General features: G+C 38.7%; 1 long non-coding RNA gene across 1 annotated transcript in view; it reads left to right on the top strand.

Moving 5' to 3' along the window:
- Positions 1–5,245: 5,245 nt before the first annotated feature.
- The window catches only part of LOC122465662, an 8,936-nt gene continuing 2,412 nt past the window's right edge, over positions 5,246–11,769 (top strand). Inside the window, exons 1-2 of the long non-coding RNA XR_006290655.1 lie at positions 5,246–5,379; positions 6,664–6,669. This is a non-coding gene — a long non-coding RNA (uncharacterized LOC122465662). The remainder of the gene's footprint in view (positions 5,380–6,663; positions 6,670–11,769) is intronic.

Raw genomic sequence — 11,769 nt, 5'->3', positions numbered from 1 at the left:
AGATTCCTTCCCCAACTCTTGCAGGCTACAGTTCCTGGTGTACAATGAAAAACTGCATGTTCTGAGTCTTAACCACAAGACCCCATCAAAGCATATATCTATCTATGGTACGTATATGCCCCCCACTATCAGAGTATCTGAATCCCTCACCAAACCCCTGTGAGGCCGGGCAGTGCTATTATCCCCATTTTACAGATGGGGAACTGAGGCACAGAGCGACTAAATCACTTGTCCAGGGTGACGTTAGAAATCTGGGGTGGAGCAGAGAATTAAACCCAGGACTCCCAAGTGCCAGGCCAGGTGCAATTTAAGTTCCTTTCCTTAGAAATACAGCACATATGACACATAAACTATAAGATGTCTGAAGCAAGAACTACTAAGTCAGCTTTTGTTTTTATTTTCACAGGAAGAGGATTAAAGAAAAAGTTTGTGAAGAAGAAAGAAAAATAGAAGTGAAGGTAAAATGGCAGGGCATGGTAAAACATGTCCTGCCCCAGTGTTTTCCTAGAATTTCTCATGTCGAGGTCTCATTTATCATACAAACAGTTTGGCCAACCATGAAACAGAACTATGAAATGAAGTGATCTAAAACATTTTGTCTTCATGTTTTGCTCAGCTTTTAGATTTTACATTCTCGCTTTGTTTCTCTGTCTTCCCACTCCCTTTCTGAAATGAAATAACCTAAGGAAAAGAGTGCTAGATGGTGAAGCCACAGGAGATTCTTAAAGAATGAATGAAATCTGATTTTGGAAATATGGAGGGAAAGCATTTGGTGAATAGTCAGTGGGAAGGAAAGAATGAAGGAATAAAAAGATGAACTTTACTACCAACAAAACAACAACACAAAAACCTCTGGTGTCTCAAACATGGAAAAGATCTGTTGTCATGTGGACCTGCAACTGGGTTGGTTTGACTTTGGTCTGGTGAATTGGACCAAAATGTTTAGTATCATTTCAGTTCAATATTAATCTGCATCTTCCGACAGTGAGGTGTTGCCTCACAGGGGTTGTAGTTTGGGCACTTTGTGCCCTAATTCTTCCCTAAGAGCTGGGCTCCTTGGCTGGACTGTATCTCCCATGGTGCACAACAGACTCTCATCTGACCAATTTGCGTGATGTGTCATGGAATTTTATTTACAAAAAGCCTAGATGTTAGAGTAAAGGAAGAGGGATGCATTATAGTCTCTTCCCACGTAACCCTAGTGAAAGGGATGACATAGGGGAGTGGTTTGGCTCACCTTTTGGGGTCTTTTGTCTCCTTAATTCAGCTTTAAATTCATGGAACAGAGGCCTCTTCCTGACTGTGTGGCCATTTTCTCTGCCCAGTCCTCAAACCTGCTGAGCCCGGAATGCTTTTGGAGAATGCAGCCTAGTTGCAGCACTTCAAAATCCTCATGTCTTTTAGAATAATTTGCTCCTGCTGTTACATTCTTATGACAGAGAGGAACAGATAGAACAACGTTAATAAACATTTATTTCTGGATGTTACAATTGTTACCTGTTTAATAGTTCTAGCTACAGTACAGAGCAGTCAGGGTGAAATCCTGTTTACACGAGATGTAGAAGTTAATGAGGGTCAGAACACTGTGTGAGACCAGTGGAAAATGAATGTACATGCTCAGCATTTGTGGATTTGAATAGTAGGAATATACTTGTAAAAACAATTTTGCTTTATAAAAGAATCATTTTTCGAACATGCACAAAAATAGTTGTAGATTCCATTAGTCAGTTTTCCCCAATCTGGGTAAGTTCTACCAGAATGTAAAAAAGATAAATGCATCACGTGGGTAATTATAGGCTGTTTAGCCTGGTATCAGTCCCGGGCAAAATGATGGAAAGCCAGATATAGGATAAAATTGGTAAAGAATTAAAGGTTTGTAGCATTATTAATGGTTTGATAAAAATAATTGTTGTAACATAGTATATTTAGATCTTTGTAAGGCATTTGATTTAATCCTATATAACACTATATAACATTGAGGTAAAAAATAACACTATGTAACACTGAGGTAAAAATAATTAGTACTATACAAAATCAATATAGCCCATTTCACATTAATTAAAAACTGGCTAACTGTTAGATCTCAAATCGTAATTGTAAATGGGGAATCATCATCCAATGTGGGTATTTCTACAAGGGTCTCACAAGGATCACTTCTTGGCCCAATGCTATTCGTTATTTTTTTTTTGTCAATGATCTGGATATAAAATATAAAATAATTACTGGAAAAGTCTCCAGATGAAACAAAAATTGGTGGATTGTAAATAATGATGGAGTAGCTCAATTGCACTGTCTAACCCAAATTACTTGTTAAGGTGGGTTCATTTGAACAATATGCATTTTAACACAGCCAAATGCAAGGTCATACATTCAGAACATACATAAGAACAAAAGAACGGCCATAGTGGGTCAGATCAAAGGTCCATCTAGCCCAGTATCCTGTCTTCCAACAAGGTGGCCAATGCCAATGCCAGGTGCCCCAAAGGGAATGAACAGAACAGGTAATCATGAACTGATCCAACCGCTGTCGCCCATTCCCAGCTTCTGGCAAACACCATCCCTGCCCATCCAGGCAAATAGCAACTGATGGACCTATGGTCCATGAACTTACCTAGTTCTTTTTTGAACCCAGTTATATTCTTGGCCTTCACAACATCCTCTGGCAAGGAGTTCCACAGGTTGACTGTGCATTGTGTAAAAAAATGCTTCCTTTGTTTGTTTTAAATCTGCTACCTATTAATTTCATTTGGTGACCCCCTAGTTCTTGTGTTACGAGGAGGAGTAAATACACTTCCTTATTTCCTTTCTCCACACCAGTCATAATTTTATAGAACTCTATCATATCCCCCCTAGGTGATCTCTTTTCCAAGCTGAAAAGTGCCAGTCTTATTAATCACTTCTCAGCTAGAAGCCATTCCATACCCCTAATCACTTTTGTTGCCTTTTTCTGAACCTTTTCCAATTCCAATATATCTTTTTTGAGATGCGGTGACCACATCTGCATGTTGTATTCAAGATGTGGACATACCATGGATTTATATAGAGGCAATGCAATATTTTCTGTCTTATTATCTATCCCTTTCTTAATGATTCCCAACACTCTATTCACTTTTTTGACTGCCGCTGCACATTGAGTGGATGTTTTCAGAGAACTAAGATCTTTTTCTTGAGTGGTAACAACTAATTTAGAACACATTTTATATGTAGAGTTAGGATTATTCTTTTGTAATGTGCATTACTTTGTATTTATCAACATTGAATTTCATCTGCCATTTGTTGCCCATTCACCCAGTTTTGTGAGATCCTTTTGTAGCTTTTTGCAGTCTGTTTGGGACTTAACTATCTTGAGTAGTTTTGTATCATCTGCAAATTTTGCCACCTCACTGTTTGCCTCTTTTTCCAGATCATTTATGAATATGTTGAATAGGACTGGTCCCAGTACAGACCCCTGGGGTTACACCACTATTTACCCCTCTCCATTCTGAAAACTGGCCATTTATTCCTACCCTTTGTTTCCTATCTTTTAACCAGTTACCAATCCATGAGAGGACCTTCCCTCTTATCCCATGACAGTTTACTTTGCTTATGAGCCTTTTGGTGAGGGACCTTGTCAAAGGCTTTCTGAAAATCTAAGTACACTATATCCACTGGATCTCCTTTGTCCACATGTTTGTTGACCCCCTTCAAAGAATTCTAGTAGTTTGGTGAGGCATGATTTCCCTTTACAAAAAGCATGTTGACTCTTCCCCAACAACTTATGTTCATCTATGTGTCTGACAATTTTGTTCTTTACCATAGTTTCCGCCAGTTTGCCCAGTACTGAAGTCAGGCTTACTGGTCTGTAATTGCTGGGATCGTCTCTGGAGCCCGTTTTAAAAATTGGCATCACATTAGCTATCCTCCAGTCATTGGGTACAGAAGCTGATTTCAATGATAGGTTACAAACTACAGTTAGTAGTTCTGCAATTTCACATTTGAGTTTCTTCAGAACTCTTGGGTGAATGCCATCTGGTCCTGATGACTTATTACTGTTTAGTTTATCAATTTGTTCCAAAGCCTCTTCTAATGACACCTCAATCTGGGACAGTTCCTCAGATATGTCACCTAAATAGAATGGCTTAGGTTTGGGAATCTCCGTCACATCCTCAGCCGTGAAGACCGATGCAAAGAATTCATTTATTTTTTCTGCAATGGCCTTATCATCCTTTAGTGCTCCTTTAGCATCTCAATCGTCCAGTGGCCCAACTGGTTGTTTAGCAGGCTTCCTGCTTCTGATGTACTTAAAAACTTTTTTGCTATTACTTTTTAAGTCTTTGGCTAGCTGTTCTTCAAATTCTTTATTGGCCTTCTTAATGATATTTTTACACTTCATTTGCCAGAGTTTATGCTCCTTTCTATTTTCCTCACTAGGATATAATTTCGACTTTTTAAAGGATGCCTTTTTGCCTCTCACTGCTTCTTTTACTTTGTTGTTTAGGCATGGTGGCCCTTTTTGGTACTCTTACTATGTTTTTTAATTTGTGGTATACATTTAAGTTGAGCTTCTATTGTGGTGTCTTTAAAAAGTTTCCATGCAGCTTGCGGGGATTTCACTTTTGGTGCTGTACCTTTTAATTTCTGTGTAACTAACTTCCTCATCTTTGTGTAGTCTCCCTTTCTGAAATTAAATGCTACAGTGTTGGGCTGCTGTCGTGTTTTCCCTGCCACAGGGATGTTATATTCAATTATATTAAGGTCACTATTACCAAGCGGTCCGGCTATATTCACCTCTTGGACCAGATCCTGTGCTTCACTTAGGATCAAGAATTGCCTCTCCTCTTGTGGGTTCCAGGACTAGCTGCCCCAAGAAGCAGTCATTTAAGGTGTCAAGAAACTTTATCTCTGCATCCCATCCTTAGATGACCTGTACCCAGTCAATATGGGGATAGCTGAAATCTCCCATTATTATTGAGTTATTTATTTTAATAGCCTCTCTAATCTCCCTGAGCATTTCACAGTCACTATCACCATCCTGGTCAGGTGGTCGGTAGTATGTCCCTACCACTATATTTTTATCATTAGAGCATGGAATTACTATCCATAGAGATTCTGTGGTACAGTTTGAGTCATTTAAGATTTTTACTTCATTTGATTCTACGCTTTCTTTCACATATAGTGCCACTGTGCCACCAGCATGACCTGTTCTGTCCCTTCTATATATTTTGTACCCTGTCCCATTGATTTTGTACTTTGTCCCATTGATTATCCTCATTCCACCATGTTTCTATGATGCCTATTATATAAATAGCCTAATTTAATATGAGGCATTCTAGTTCACCCATCTTATTATTTAAACTGCTAGCTTTGTTATATAAGCACTTTTCAAACTTGTCACTTTTTGTGACCTTACATGATGTAATTGAATGGGACTCTTTTTTATTTGACTGTTTCTCATCAGATCCTACCTGTATTTTATCATCTTCATTAGAAACAAAGAATGTAGGCCACACTTACAAGATGGGGGACGATATTCTGGAATGTAGTGATACTGAAAAGGATGTAGAGGTATTGGTAGATAACCAGTTGAACATGGTTGCTGCAGCTTAGGATATGTCTACACTTAAAGCACTACAGAGGTACCACTGTAGCACTTCGGTGTAGACACTATCTACGCCGACAAGAGGGGTTCTCCCACTGGCATATGGAGTCCACCTTCCTGGGAGATGGGAGCTAGGTCAACAGAAGAATTCTTCCATCAACCTTGCACTGTCTACACCACGGGTTAGATCAACATAGCTACATCTCTCAGGGGTGTGGATTTTTCACACTTCTCAGAGATGTAGCTGTGCTGATGTAAGTTCCCTGCGTAGACCAGCCTAAGAGTGCAAACACAATGCCTGGATTTGTAAGCAGGGTTATATCAAGTAGGAATAAATGGTTATATTACCTCTGTATACAGCATTAGGAGACAATAAAAAGTTGAAAAAATTGGAAAGGTTTTAGAAAAGAGTTACAAGACTCACTCATCTGAAGTCAGGAAAGCCTGCTTTACAGTGAGAGACTTAAGAAGTTCCATGTATTTAGTTTATCCAAGGAAAGGTTAAGAAGTGACCTGATCAGGGTTTGTAAGTACCTATACTGGGAAGAGATTTCTGATAAGTAAATGGCTCTTTAATTTACAGAAAAAGGCATAATGAGATCCAGTAGTTGGAAGCTGAAGCTAGACAAATTCAGACTACAAATAAGGCAGACATTTTAACAGCGAGGGAAATTAACTATTGCAGTGGTTTTCAACTTTTCATTTGTGGATCTCAGGGGGGTTGAAGTCTGGCCTTAAAGTCTATGAATCTCTCCCTCTCTCTCTCTCTCTACCTATCTATGTCCCCAAGGTACCTATCAGTATACTATCTAAACATATTATCCCACATTTTCAAAGGTAAATAGCTATTTTGGTGCTCCCATTTTTCCCCCAACTGAAACACCTTAAAGAAGCCTGATCTTTAGATAGCACTGAGCAACTCTTCTGATAATCAGGCCCCTTTAAGGTGTGTCAAATTGGGTTCCCAAAAATTGAGGCACCAAAAATCACTAATTGCATTTGAAAATGTGGGTCATCATAAATAGTTGTCAGTAATTGTACCCAAAGCATAACCCTTGGAACAAAGAGCCTGTTTCTCCTCACAGACCTGTGTAAATATGGAGCCAGTGAAGTTACACTGCTGTGAAACTGATGCATGTTAGAGGGTAATTTGTTCCAGGGAATGCATTTCATAAACATGGCTCCATTTTAAAAAAATATAATGGTTGTTATTTTTATAAAAGCAACTGAAAATTTGCTTTTCATTTTTATTATTATTATTATTATTATTTTGTGTGCAAAACCCAGTGGTGATTGTTTAATGGACAGCGTATAAACGCTTTATTCACACTGGTGAGCAGTCCCATTGAAATGAACAAGAATGCTCCCCTGAAAACTGATACAATAGGGGTTCACAATCAGGCTTTTAGATTTCATTGTTCGCTGTGTACCCTTAGAAAGTCTTTCCATTATGACTGTGAATACAGTTTTCTACTCATCCTAAAACCCACCACTTCAGCTTGCTGAGCAAACAGAAGTTTCCCTAAAAAGGCTACATTTATTTAAAGCTAAATTAGTGAAAATACACCAAGCAAAAAGGGGAAAATGTTCTGTTTGTAAAACTATTTTTGTGTCAAAATTTATCAATTTTACTTGAAATGTAAACATTTCTTCCTCACAGCTGTATCCCAATCTCCAGAACATGAATATGCATTCTTTTAAAATGCACGCAGAATTATTAGTGAAGATGATGGCTTTGAAAATCTGCCTTAAAGCACAAGCTTTCTTTCCCTCATTAGAAGCGTAATTGAGAAATGCCTTGCAAAGAATCTGATAAATGAATATGTATGGGTGTTTTACATGTTGCAACATATTGGCAGTCATTCCTAATTTAAGGTTGGATGCAGATAGCAAACTTCATAATGTAAACCAGGATCTAATCTCTCACTAATACAAATTCATATTCCATATTGTATATCCGGCTGTTGAAGTTTAAAATGCTGCGGCAGTACTAGCGTTAGCATTCCAGAGATATTTGTTAACATTTCTCTTGAGACTGCTCATATACGCTCACCCTCCTAGAGATAGCATGAGACTCGAAATGAATTTGTCGGTGAGGCTTCAGAGCCCTATTCTATTCATATATGGTTTCATTTTTCTCAACATGACCTTTGGTTCTCAGCAGCGATGGCTTTGGTTTGCTACTGGTTTAGAAGCAGCAGCTTTAAGTGAAAATGAGTCCATGTCTTTTTTAGCTCTTAACAAAACTGTGGTCTTGTAGTGAACACAGAGATCATATCTCCCTCACAAAGTGTTACACGCAGGTTAAAGGATGTCTGCCCTGTTTCATGGGAAATGCAGGTCTCTCTTGGACTGCTGCTTGATTTCAATAAAAATGAATGGGGAAACATGGAAATGGGAAACTTCATGGATAAGAAAAGTGAGCTGTAGCTCACGAAAGCTCATACTCAAATAAATTGGTTAGTCTCTAAGGTGCCACAAGTACTCCTTTTCTTTTTGCGAATACAGAATAACACGGCTGTTACTCTGAAACCTTTCATGGATAAGCTTCATGAACTTTACTGTTTTTATTATACAGAGGGAAAAAAGAATTTAGTTAAAGGAATATTTGGATACTTACGAGTTGCTCATGGTGAAAAATATTTAAAAACATGAAAAGTCTTTTAAAAATGCTCTTAGTAATATGGAATAATACAGGTAATGAAAATAGTGACAATATATTATTATTATTGTTAATAATTGATATTATTATTTAGTCTTGTTTTATTACAACAGTGACCATTGCCATTAAGATTGCAAATCAGTTTCTATTATAATCCTATTTTCACCACATTCTTGAACATAAAACATGTGGAATGATATTTTTGGCCAAAGATTAGCTAGGTAGCTAGCTATTTTTTATATTTTATTTATTAAAATTAGCTCTTAATGATATGCAATAATGATAATGAAAATATAATTGTAATGATGCCATATTGCTAATTGGATATAATTGCTATTTATTTTATATCAAGTGCTGCTAGTGACCTCTGTGTTTTAGTTACAGGAGAATGGAAGAAAAATATATATACATTTTGCATAGTAAAATATTCCAGCCACCTTTAAGAACCAACAACAACAAAATCAGGGTTATCGCACAAATGGCTGAAGTTTGAACCAGTATTGGCATAATACTCCTACGGGACTGGTGCTTTTGCTTGGTGTAAAAAAAAAAATCCCGCAAGCCATAGGAATTTGAAAAGTATATACTGAACATAACTAAATTTTCTACTGCTCAAGCCGAAAGGAGTTAAAAAAATTGATGCACAGTGCATGTGCTTGCAGCTAGGTAAGTGCCCAGTCCTACAAACACTGATACAGCTGAGTAATTTTACTCCTATGAGTAGTCCAGTTGAGGCCAATGGGACTACTCACAGAAGTAATTATTCCCATGTACCAGTGTTTGCAGGATTGGGGTACAATAATAGCAGTGTTGTTCAAAAGCCAGAGGAGCTTATAAGATGCACAAGCTGAATAAGCCAATAGCTGTGGAGTAAGGAACTCAAAAGAAGTGGAAATCAAATACATGCAGCGGTAGGATAGTAACATTTGCTGGCAAAGCTTGTAATATGTGCAACTGATTGCCTCCAGATTTTCTGGTGGGTCCTTCCTTCCTTTTTCTGGTCCCTGCACCTCCTTGAAAGCCCTTAAAAATTAACTACAAAATGCATACTAATGCACTGTTAAGGTTATGAGACATAAAGTCCTCAAAAATCAGGACATTTCAGAATATAAGCTTGCTCCAGAAATGTGAATTCAGGCACATTGAACTTACCTGTGATACTTTCTAATCCTCTCTTCCATATAGAAGCTTTCTATACCCAGGGCTATTTTAACCTACGCCAGAGGGTGCCATGGACTTTCCATCAGCTGAGAATAGCCAGAATGCAGTAGCAATCGGGCCAAGCCTCTTGCTACCTTCAGCATGCCCACTAGGCTGAGGCTAGGAGGAGAGGGTGATGCAAGCTTAGAATTTCCCTTTTGCAGGGGAATTCTAGCTGGCCCAATTCCAGCCACATTGTACCACTCTTGCAGCACAAAAAGGCAAGAACAAAACTGAGAATCTGTCTACTCGCTTTCATGATCACAGAATAATTCATGTATTTTTGCTGTCCTCTAAAAGGCAGAGAAGTCTGGCAAAAACATAGATACAAGATATGAAGCATAGTTTTTCTCTCATTTCTAAAAAGAAAAGGAGTACTAGTGGCACCTTAGAGACTAACCAATTTATTTGAGCATAAGCTTTCGTGAGCCATATCAAAAAAGGAAGCAGCAGAAAATTAGCCTGAATAACAGTACATACACTGGATGAAGTGAGCTGTAGCTCACGAAAGCTTATGCTCAAATAAATTAGTTAGTCTCTAAGGTGCCACAAGTCCTCCTTTTCTTTTTCAGTACATAGTATGGCCAGATCTTTCAAACATGCATATTCATACATTTGTTCACATGTGGAGTCCCATTCAGGACAATAGGACTGCTCATATGAGTAAAGTTACAAATGTGTGCTTCTGCCGGTTCAGGGTCTAGATCAATACAACTTGTAGCAGTATACCTTCTGTGTCGTGGGACTCTCTGAATCTGGACTGAAAATTATTTAATGCTCTGATGACGAATTGTGAAGCAATAGCCACATACCTGTAGCACTATTGAAATGGAAGGAAGAGAATGAAATAACCAAACCAAATCGAACACACGCCCTCTTGTGTTAATGAAAGACAACCAGAAATTTTCCACTGAATGCATCCGATGAAGTGAGCTGTAGCTGACGAAAGCTTATGCTCAAATAAATCTGTTAGTCTCTAACGTGCCACAAGTCCTCCTTCTCTTTTTGAGAAATCTGAAGTGTAGCTTCATCACCAGGTTTAACCCATGTGTAACATTACTGGTTGGCTTTTCAAGAGCGCCGAACGTTGGCCTAACTCTGCTCCGATTAAGTCACTGGTAAAACTCCCATTGACTTCAGTGGGAACAGAGTTAGGCCAGCGTGGGGTGTTTTTGAAAATCTCACCCCTCAGCGCATGCATCAGTCTGACCAAATACAGTTGTCTTAGTTTATATTTCTAGTGTGAATAGGATTTCACTGTATCTAGGATTTGACTTTCACCAATCTTTTCCTCCCTGCTGATCTGCTACTGTTTGGTCTGTCTGTATTAAATGTTCCTGGTCCTTTCAGACCTTTGGGTTATGGATGGGAAGCTATTGTTGTGCATGAGTGGGACATGGCATTTTTTACCTGTCTGATTTTATCATGGATTCCTTTCCTTTCTAGTATCTGAAAGGATGCTAAGTAGAGATCATTGGCCAATACAAAGACCCTGGTCTGAACAACCCCTGAACTTACAGGCAAGTTAGAGGGCCTGATTCCCTGTTGCTCTGCACCTTGTCTAGTCATTCATACCAGTGCAAACTGCATGTAAGATGCACCCCTCTGAGCTGGCTGTGTTTTACACCCACTTTGCACTGGTGTAAATGATCACAAAAGGTGTAGGGCACTGGAGAGTCCAACTCAGAGTCTGGGTCGGGACTTCATGGCTAGTCTCTGTATCCTTAATGGGATGTATCAAGACCCTCTTCTGTCAGACCTGAATCTGAAATTCATGGCTCAGGCTACAGCTGGTGAGAAAATGCATTTTTCCATGTGGAAAATGTCCGGGTTTGTTTTTTTTTTTTTGGCACCAAGCCAAAAAGTGTTCATTTTGTGACCAAAAATGTTCAGTTTTCAAAGTCTCAGCTTTGTGATGAAGCATTGAATATGTTAAAGGAAAGAAGGCACTTTCCACGAAAATGTCTGTTTTATGGGAAATCCAATTTTCCACTGGAACAAAAAGTTTTCCAGAAAAATGTTGATGAGCCCTAGCTCAGACCCATCTCTTTTACTAAGACCTTATCCCAGGAGGTCTTTCTTTGTTTTACTCCTCCCTTTCATATTGACAATCCATATGACAGCTTACACTGCTGCTACAGTTTTCAGCTTCCTGTCTTAGTAACAGAGTATAATCTTTGTTTTAGACTATCCATTTATTCCATAAAGCGAGGCTGCTAATCTACTCTGATGAGTTTCTTCCCCAGTGGAACACAGGATACTGCTCTGAGGTTGTCAATATGTTTTGCTCCCAGGTTATTGCTTGCACTTGCAAAGGAGAAAGAGTTGA

Source organism: Chelonia mydas, chromosome 4, assembly GCF_015237465.2.
Source record: "Chelonia mydas isolate rCheMyd1 chromosome 4, rCheMyd1.pri.v2, whole genome shotgun sequence".
NCBI classification, from domain to species: domain Eukaryota; kingdom Metazoa; phylum Chordata; order Testudines; family Cheloniidae; genus Chelonia; species Chelonia mydas.
Note: the sequence above shows the minus strand (reverse complement) of the source record. Positions and strands in the feature narration are given on the sequence as shown.